The following is a 10,250-nucleotide window of genomic DNA, read 5'->3' as shown; positions in this document are numbered from 1 at the left end:
ATACACCTTTCATCTGCCCTAGTTTGATTTCCCCCATCTGTCTGCCCAGTTTCATGCCATTCTCTCCCTCTTCATCTGCCCACAGTTTCATGTCCCCCCGTCTCTGCTCCAGTGTCATGTCGTTCTTCCCCCCTTCATCTGCCCCAGTGTCATGCCGTTCTCCCCCCTTCATCTGCCCCAGTGTCATGCTGTTCTCCCTCCTTCATCTGCCCCAGTGTCATGCCGTTTTACCCCGTCTTTACCTGCTCCAGTGTCATGTCATTCTCCCCCCTCATGTGCTCCATTGTCATGCCGTTCTCCCCCTGCTCTTCATCTGCCCCAGTGTCATGCCGTCCCCCCCTTCATCTTCCCCAGTGTCATGCCGTTCTCCCCCCTTCATCTGCTCTAGTGTCATGCCATTCTCCCCCCTTCATCTGCCCCAGTGTCATGCAGTTCTCCCCCCTTCATCTGCTTCAGTATCATGCCGTTCTCCCCCCCTTCATCTGCCCCAGTGTCATGCCATTCCCCCCCTTCATCTGCTCCAGTGTCATGCCGTTCTCTTCCTCCTTCATGTGCTCCAGTGTCATGTCATTCTCCTCCCCTTCATGTGCTCCAGTGTCATGCCGTTCTCCCCCTGCTCATCTGCCCCAGTGTCATGCCGTTCCCCCCTTCATCTGCCCCAGTGTCATGCCGTTCTCCCCCCTTCATCTGCTCCAGTGTCATACCATTCTCCCCCCCTTCATCTGCCCCAGTGTCATGCAGTTCTCCCCCCTTCATCTGCTCCAGTGTCATGCCGTTCTCCCCTCCTTCATCTGCCCCAGTGTAATGCAGTTCTCCCCCCACCACATATAAACACACTCACCTTCCATCGCTCCCCCGCCTCTCTCTCCGCTCTCTCCCTCATACACATAGTTGTAGGCAAAATGTGATGTCATCACATCGCGGCTACAAATGCCAGAGCGCAGCGTTAAAGCAGGAGCTGAGCTGTGACAGCTCCTGATTTAAAGAGGACCTTTCATGGTCCGGGGCACAGGCAGTTCTATATACTGCTGGAAAGTCGACAGTGTGCTGAATTCAGCGCACTGTCGGCTTTCCCGATCTGTGCCCCGAGTAAAGAGCTAGCGGTCCTGGTACCGTAGCTCTTTACCATCAGAAGGGCGTTCCTGACAGTCTGTCAGGAACGTCCTTCTCCACAGCAGCACCTATCGCGCTGTGTTGTGTGAGCGGGGAGGAACACCCCCTCCCCTCCTAATAATACTTGTCTATGGACGAGCACTGTGAGCAGAGGGAGGGGGCGCTCACACAGGACCGCTAGCTCTTTACACGGGGCACAGATCGGGAAAGCCGACAGTGCGTTGAATTCAGCGCACTGTCGGCTTTCCAGCAGTATATAGAACTGCCTGTGCCCCGGACCATGAAAGGTCCTCTTTGCCTATGTATTCAGCTCATCGGCGTCCGTAGGATGAGTTGAAATCGGGACATACCTCCCGCCAACCAGGACCACGGGACAGGACACCGAAATCGTGAGTGTCCTGCAGAAATCGGGACGGTTGGGAGGTATGAAAATATGAGTTTTGTAGACAATCACATATAGCAATGAAAATGTATTGATTGAATGGAAACTCTATTTGAAGCTGCAATGTGGCAGATATTTGCAATATACGGTACAGACCAAAAGTTTGGACACACCTTCTCATTCAAAGAGTTTTCTGTATTTTCATGACTATGAAAATTGTAGATTCACACTGAAGGCATCAAAACTATGAATTAGCACATATGGAATTATATACGTAACAAAAAAGTGTGAAACAACTGAAAATCTGTCTTATATTCTAGGTTCTTCAAAGTAGCCACCTTTTGCTTTGATTCCTGCTTTGCACACTCTTGGCATTCTCTTGATGACATTCAAGATGTAGTCACCGGAAATGGTTTTCACTTCACAGGTGCGCCCTGTCAGGTTTAATAAGTGGGATTTCTTTCCTTATAAATGGGGTTGGGACCATCATTTGTGTTGTGCAGAAGTCAGGTGGATACACAGCTGATAGTCCTACTGAATAGACTGTTAGAATTTGTATTATGTCAAGAAAAAAGCTGCTAAGTAAATAAAAACGAATGGCCATCATTACTTTAAGAAATGAAGGTCAGTCAGTCCGAAAAAATTGGGAAAACTTTGAAAGTGCCCCCAAGTGCAGTTGCAAAATCCATCAAGTGCTACAAAGAAACTGGCTCAAATAAGGACCGCCCCAGGAAAAGCAGACCAAGAGCCACCTCTGCTGCGGAGGATAAGTTCATCCAAGTCACCAGCCTCAGAAATCGCAGGTTAATGGCAGCTCAGATTAGAGACCAGGTCAATGCCACACAGAGTTCTAGCAGCAGACACATCTGTACAACAACTGTTAAGAGGAGACTTTGTGCAGCAGCCCGTCATGGTAAAATAGCTGCTAGAAAACCACTGCTAACTACAGGCAACAAGCATAAGAGATTTGTATGGGCTAAAGAACACAAGGAATGGACATTAGACCAGTGGAAATCTGTGCTTTGGTCTGATGAGTCCAAATTTGAGATCTTTGGTTCCAACCACCATGTCTTTGTGTGAAGCAGAAAAGGTGAACGGATGGACTCTACATGCCTGGTTCCCACCGTGAAGCATGGAGGAGGTGTGATGGTGTGGGGGGGCTTTGCTGGTGACACTATTGGGGATTTATTCAAAATTGAAGGCATACTGAACCAGCATGGCTTTCACAGCACCTTGCAGCGGCATGCTATTCCATCCGGTTTGCGTTTAGTTGGACCATCATTTATTTTTCAACAGGACAATGACCCCAAACACACCTCCAGGCTGTGTAAGGGCTATATGACCAAGAAGGAGAGTGATGGGGTGCTACACCAGATGACCTGGCCTCCACAGTCACCAGACCTGAACCCAATCGAGATGGTTTGGGGTGAGCTGGACCGTAGAGTGAAGGCAAAAGGGTTAACAAGTGCTAAGTATCTCTGGGAACTCCTTCAAGACTGTTGGAAGACCATTTCCGGTGACTACCTCTTGAAGCTCATCAAGAGAATGCCAAGAGTGTGCAAAGTAGTAATCAAAGCAAAAGTTGGCTACTTTGAAGAATCGAGAATATAAGACAGATTTTCAGTTGTTTCACACTTTTTTGTAAAGGATATAATTCCACATGTGTTAATTCATGGTTTTGATGCCTTCAGTGCGAATCTACAATTTTCATAGTCATGAAAATACAGAAAACTCTTTGAATGAGAAGGTGTGTCCAAACTTTTGGTCTGTACTGTATGGTGGAAGTGAAAATTGAATGGAGAAGAGAAATAGTTTACATAAGGAATATTTCTTCACTACAAATAGTGTAATTAGCATGTCTCGGAAATCTAAACCTCAGACGAATTGCTAATGTACTTTTAAATTAAACTAGTTACAATGGGGAAATAAGTACACTGGTGATTTTGCCCACCTATAAAAAAATGGAGAGGTCCTTAATTTTATTAAATATCATAGGTACACTTCAGCTGTGAGACATAGAATCTAAAAATCAAAATCCAGCAAATTATGTTGTATGATTTTTAAATAATTAATGTGCATTTTATTGCATTAAATTAGTATTTGATACAGAAAAACTGGATTTTGGCCCACTCCTCCATGCAGATCTTTCAGGTTTTGTGGATATTGTTGTGCTACATTGAATTTCTGCTCCCTCCAAAGATTTTCAATTGGGTTCAGGTCTGGAGACTGGCTAGGCCACTCCAGGACCTTGAAATGCTTATTAGCCCTTAGTTGCCCTGGCTGTGTGTTTTGAGTCATTGTCATGCTGGAAGACTCAGCCATGACCAATCTTCATTGCTCTTAGGATGCTTTCACACGGAGTAACGCTCCGCTCATTCTGACACGTAAACACGTGTCAGAGTGAGCGCTGTAAAACAGAATCCCATTGACTTCAATGGATGTCGTCTTACGCACGCTACACTTTGAAATCAATGGGAGGCTTTTTAACCCATTGATTTCAATGTGTAGTGCGCGTAAGATGGCATCCATTTAAGTTAATGGGATTCTGTTTTACAGCGGTCTCTCTAACACGTGTTTACGTGTCAGAATGAGCGTAGCATTACTACGTGTGAAAGCACCCTTACTGAGAGAAGGAGGTTTTTGGCCAAAATCTCATGATACATGGTCTCATCCATTCTTCAATGGTGCAGTTGTCCTTTCCCCTTTGCAGAAAAGCACCCCCAAAGTATAATGTTTCCACCCCCATGCTTCACAGTTGGGATGGGGTTGTTGGGGTTTTACCTTCTTTCTCCAATAACAGCAAGTGGCGTTGATATCAAAAAGTCCTATTTTGGTCTCAAAATAATTCTTCTCCCATGCCTTCTTTGGATCATCCAGTTGGTTCCTGACAAACTTTAAACGGGCCTGGATGTGTGCTGGCATGAGCATAGGGATTTTAATCCATGACGATGCTTTGTGTTGCTAACAGTAAACTTGGAGACTGTGGTCCCAGCTCTCTACAGATCATTGACTAGGTCCTCTCGTGTAGTTCTGGGCTGATTCTTGACCTTTCTCAGACCTTTTCTTACCCACAAGGCAAGATCTTGCATGGAGCACCAGATCGAGGATGAGTGACAGTCATCTTGTGTTTCTTCCACTTTTTCACCAAGCTGCTTGCCTATTGTCCTGTAGTCCAGCCTTGTGCAGGTCTACAGTTTTGTTACTGGTGTCCTTAGGGTCCATTCACACGGAGGAAAATGGTGAAGAATTTGGTGTGGAATTTCAGCACTGAAAATAAAGCCTCCCATTGACTTTAATGGGTTCCTTTTTCTGCTAGCTGATTTTGAGGCGGATTCCTGACCAAAAAACTCTGTGTGAACTCAGCCTAATTTGGTATCATCATGTTCATACTGACCTGCAGAAAACAAAACCCATAAGAAAACGTCAGTAATGCGTTTTTTTTTCTTAATTCCACCTCATTCTGATTTTTTTTTTCCCGCTTCCAGTACATTGTACAAAATAATGAATGGTACAATTTTGAAGTACAACTTGTCATGCAAAAATCAAGCCCTTATATGACTATGTAGACAGAAAAATGAGAAAGTTATGACTTTTGGAATTTAAGGAGTAAAAAAAGAAAAATTTAAAATTTCTGCATCTCCTAAGGGTTAATAAATAATAAACCATGCCATACATATTAGGTATAGCTACATCTGTAATGACTCAAGCAATACTGTAATGGTATTTTACCCGCACATTGAACAGTATAAATAAAATCTAAAAAACAATGCTAGAATTTCTGTTCTTTGTCTTTCAGCCACCAAACAAATAAAAATGGATCAAACTATTTATAATTCCTAAAAATGACATCAATAAAAATACACAAGAAGAAAAAAAAAAAAAGTTACCTGGCGCCCGTATATAAAACCTCCCAGAAGGGGGCTGAAGATAAACAGTTGCAGCTCTTACCCGGACACCAACCAGTGTCCGGGTATCCGCCACGTCACATTCAGTCTTCCTCAGGCCAAGAAGTCCTGAACTGTCAGTGCATGGGAATCAGCTGATTCAGCTGCCCGTTCAGCGTCGAAATGCGTAGCCTATATTTCGCCTATTTTTCTACTGTCAATTGGAATCAATAGACTCAATCATTTGGTTTTATTTTTGCATGCAATTGGCTTCTGTTTTACTGTCACACAGTAGCGCTCTATAGATATCCCGGGTTTTTATTTTTCATTTTCTTGTTCATCAATAAAAATATAAAGGCTTCCTGCAATAAAAAAGGCCTCGCACAATTCCTTTATGGGTTCTCAATTGTGTGCTTTTACTTTTCAAAAGAAAAACTTTACAATTTAGTAACAATTTAAGGGTACATATACACGGAGCAAAATGGCGAGGCTTTTTTTTCCGCGCGGAATCTAACAAGGATTCGCGCCAAAATCCGCATGGCAACCGTGCCATTTTTCTCTGTATCTCAGCCCAGTCAAATACATTTATCAGGTGGTGAATGGCACAAAATTTGTAGCATAAAAAGGCAATGCTATGCTAAAATTGTTGTTGTTTGCTATTCCTTTACCAAGACCTTGTTTTGTTTAATAAAATTTGGTGTTCTCTGGTGGGGTTGGTCGGGGTTTTGATCCGGTGGTCTGGAGTCTTATGGTGGTTTCCTTGCTATTAGGCCATCTGCTCAGGCATTTGGTATCAGCCTTTTGAGTGTACCTGAGGTTCTACGGATCGAACCTCAGGTGTTGGTCATTGTCATTATCCTATGGGTCTATTAGGAGGAGGGCTGGCTTCACTAGTTGCCAGTTTTCGTGGTTACCACCTAGAAATCGTGGCTCAGGGAGGAATATTGTTTGGTAGAATTGCAACTGACTATGAAGTGGTGTGAGTGTTGCCTTGTGTGAGTCTGGTTTGTCCCACCACACTTCTACTCTGCCCTGTCCTTCAGTTCTGTTTGCCTGGCACTATCTGGTTATTTGTGAGGTTCTGGGTTCCAGTTTGTTTGCCCCAGTCCTGTGTTAACCCTTTCCTCACCTCTCCACTGTCCCTCTCCTCATTCTCTTGTTGCGTATTGTGTTGTTCTGCGTGTCTGTTGTCCAGCACACCCCATCCTGTTTGTTTTGTCTGCAGCTGCACCTTGGTTTCTGTAGGGGTGACCACCTTAGTATCCCCAGTCCCTAACTCTCTGTAGCTCTTGCCCTATCTGTCAGCTAGGCCTTCGTGTTAGAGAGCCAGGAGTTGTCGGGGCCAAGGCTAGCTTGGGAATAGCTGACCACCACCTAGGCAGCCTAGCTAGCTGCCGTAGCGTCAGGGAAAGTCTCCATCCCCTATTCCCTTAGCGGTGCAGTCTGCAGTCCTGATTCTGGGTCTGGGCATAAACACGAACATAACATCCTTCCCCGAAAGAATTAATAAAAGTTAATCAATGAGGTAAGGAAAGTGGTCTACCAACCTGGTGGCAACTATCCGCCACATCACATTCAGTCTCTCTCCATGTCGGTCATTTCTAACTTTTTCCTTTTATTTGATTCCTATACTCAGTCACTGACATGCTCATGTCACATGCACCTCAAAAACATCTTCACATTCTGCTCTCTTCACAAACCTCACCCCCTACCATACAACAATGGATGGAAAAAGTCCATCAAATAGCGAGATAAAAGAAACTCATCAGTTGGAGAACAAGGACAAGAGACACTTACATGAAAATCTGGTCATCTTGGTGGGCCTCCTATGAAGCCATAACCCCATCTTAATGGTTCATTGCCAGTTTCCTCTTACAATTGTTCTGAATTTCTTGTGTGTAACTCTGTAGGTTGAGTACTTGGTAACACTTACCTATAGATGTTGTTTACCCTACACGGGCCACCCTCTCCCCCCTTCCCCTCCTTCCCCACTTATAATCCACACCCACTTAAGGTGCCTTAGGTCGCTCCCATCTCTGCCCCATTAACAAGGGTCATTGACTACTTCCCTATTTCTTTGTTGAGTATTTAGACTTGTTTAGAACGTGCTACCTGCCTATTAAGAATGCTCAGACTCAAATATCTTTTTAGTTTTAGTTTTTCAGCAGGCCACCTTTGGCAAGATTTCTTATTGTACTGCACTAATACTATTTAATATTTGTATTCTACTCTATGTTATACTGTGAAACCTTTTGAACTAAATTGTAATTTGTAAATTGTTAATAAAATCAGAATTTAAAACAAAACAAAACATTCTGCTCTCTTCTCACTGTGGAAACAACCCAATCTATAATGGCTGTTTTTTCTTTCTTCCCAGGTTTATTTTTTCCAACCAACCATTATACTAAGTTTTTCAGTCTTGTGACTACAATAAGGTTTAAAATATATAACCTGCTTTGATCAATGGGAGTTCAGCTACTGGGACCCCAGCAGTTATAAAAAGGCAAGTTCCATAGCCCTCTATATAAATGCAGCAGTTAAATATGCGTGCTGCTGCTCATCTCATCTCTATAGGACTGGAGAAAGGTAGCTGAGTCTCTTCTTCACGATTGTGGAGCTCTTAGTTGTCAGACATCCTGCATGTACGACTTTGTGCCTGTGCAAAAAAAAAAAAAAAAAAAAAAACAGGCTCCAGGCGGAGAGGCTGCATATGGACACCAGTGGTTAGCTTTAAAAATCCATTCAAGTGAATGGGTTGTAAAGCTGACTGCCGGCAAGCCGTCCCCTGTCCAGTTTCCCTGGGTTTAGGAAGGAAACCCCTGGGTGGACAGTGGTGGTAATGTGAACGCCCCCTAAATATACAGATACTGGCTGGTGACTCATGCAGCTTCACTGGATCATTGTATAAAGCAAGAACCTCTTGTGTCATCCTTATTTCCTCTAAGGCTAAGTTCACACAGGGTTTTTTGGTCAGGATTTTGAGGCCGTATCCGCCTCAAAATCCTGACCAAAAAGATGGCTCCTGTTGAAATCAATGGCTGCAGTTCTCTGGTGCTATCATTACAATGTACGTAACGTGTACAGATTGCCGGTCCATACACACTATTGATGGCTATTTGGAACTGCAGCTTTGCTCCATTCACTTGACTAGGAGCCTAGTTACTACTAGATATATACCTTGTATCCAGCTTCAGGCAGCTCAAACAGCCAATCGGTGTGGGGTCCCGATGTCAGATATCCACTGATAAGATACTGATGACCTATCCTGTGGATAGATCATCAGTATCCATTACTTTCAGATACCCTTAAGATGTGTTAAGTGCAAGAGACATAACATTGCAATTATTATTTAAAGAGGACCTTTCACCATCTGGGGCACATACGGTGTAATACACAGCTGGAAAGCCGACAGTGTGCTGAATTCAGTGCACTATCGGCTTTCCCTTTCTGTGCCCCTGGTGAAGAGCTATCGGTGCCGGTACCGTAGCTCTTCACTGTCAGAAGGGGGTTTCTGACAGTCAGTCAGGAACGCCCTTCCTCACAGTAGTGTCTATTGCGCTGTACTGTGAGAGGAGGTGTTGCTTACCACCCAGCGATGACGCTGAGTGGTGAGGAAGGGCCCCCCCCAGTACTAGTCTATGGACAAGTACTATCAGGAGTAGGGGAGGGGGTCTTCCTCACCGCTCTCACAGTACGCTATAGATGCTGCTGTTAGGAAGGACGTTCCTGACTGACTGTCAGAAATGCCCTTCTGACAGTGAAGAGCTACAGTACCAGCACAATAATAATAATAACCTTATGGTACCATCTGGCTTAGGAATCACAACAATGGGATTCGACCAGTCACTCTTGGACTCCTTAATTACCCAAAGTGCCAACATATTTTTGACCTCCTCAGATATGTCTGGTCTCCGAGCTTCAGGTACCCGATATGGCTTTAGATTAACCTGTACCTGTGGCTCGGTGACAATGTCATGTTTTACCATAGTGTTATGTTCAGGCAACTCAGAATACACATCATTATTTTTGTGTGCAAGTTCTTTTGTCTCCTGTTTCTGTGCCTTAGATAGGGACTCTGATATTTTCACCTCGGGTGAAGCCTTACCAGGAGTATTTACCCCTTCAGTAGTAACCATGCTTGGGGTACCTACTGATGTTGACATTTTCCCTGTCCTTCCAGGGTTTTAGTAAATTTATATGGTATATTTGTTCGGGCTTCCTCTTGCCCTGCTGGTACACCTTATAGTTTGCTTCTCCCACACTTTCAATAATTTCATATGGCCCTAGCCATTTGGTCAGAAATTTGCTTTCTACCGTGGGAACCAGCACCAACGCCCATCTTGAATAAAGGTTCTAAATTTAGCTGTTCTGTTATAGACATGGCTCTGAGCCATTTGGGCCTGCTCCATATGTTCCTTCACAATAGGTATTACTGCTGCAATTCTGTCTTGCATCAGGGTAATGTGTTCAATTACATTTCTGTAAGGAGTTTGCTCTGGTTGCCAGTTTTCTTTAGCTATATCTAGGAGACCACATGGGTGTCTACCATATACCAACTCAAATGGGGAAATACCTAAGGAGGACTGGGGTACTTCCCAGATTACAAACATTAAATAGGGAAGTAGGCAATCCCAATCTGTGCCATCCTTGCTAACCACCCTTAAGGGTTTTATTGAACCTCTGTGTGTTTACACATAGAGATAACCGACTCTTAGCAGCACACTGCAATTAGCTGAACTGATTGTCCTGCTGGCAAAAGCAGTGAGTGAGGTCACTTGTCCTACAGGTCCATGGTTATAGCAAGGCTGGGTAAACAATGGGAGGAATAAGTACACACAGCAGACAAACAAAGCAGCATTTCTAAAGCAATA

This window comes from Leptodactylus fuscus, chromosome 10 (genome assembly GCF_031893055.1).
Source record: "Leptodactylus fuscus isolate aLepFus1 chromosome 10, aLepFus1.hap2, whole genome shotgun sequence".
NCBI lineage: Eukaryota > Metazoa > Chordata > Amphibia > Anura > Leptodactylidae > Leptodactylus > Leptodactylus fuscus.
The sequence above is the reverse complement of the archived record's forward strand: the minus strand, read 5'-3'. Positions refer to the sequence as shown.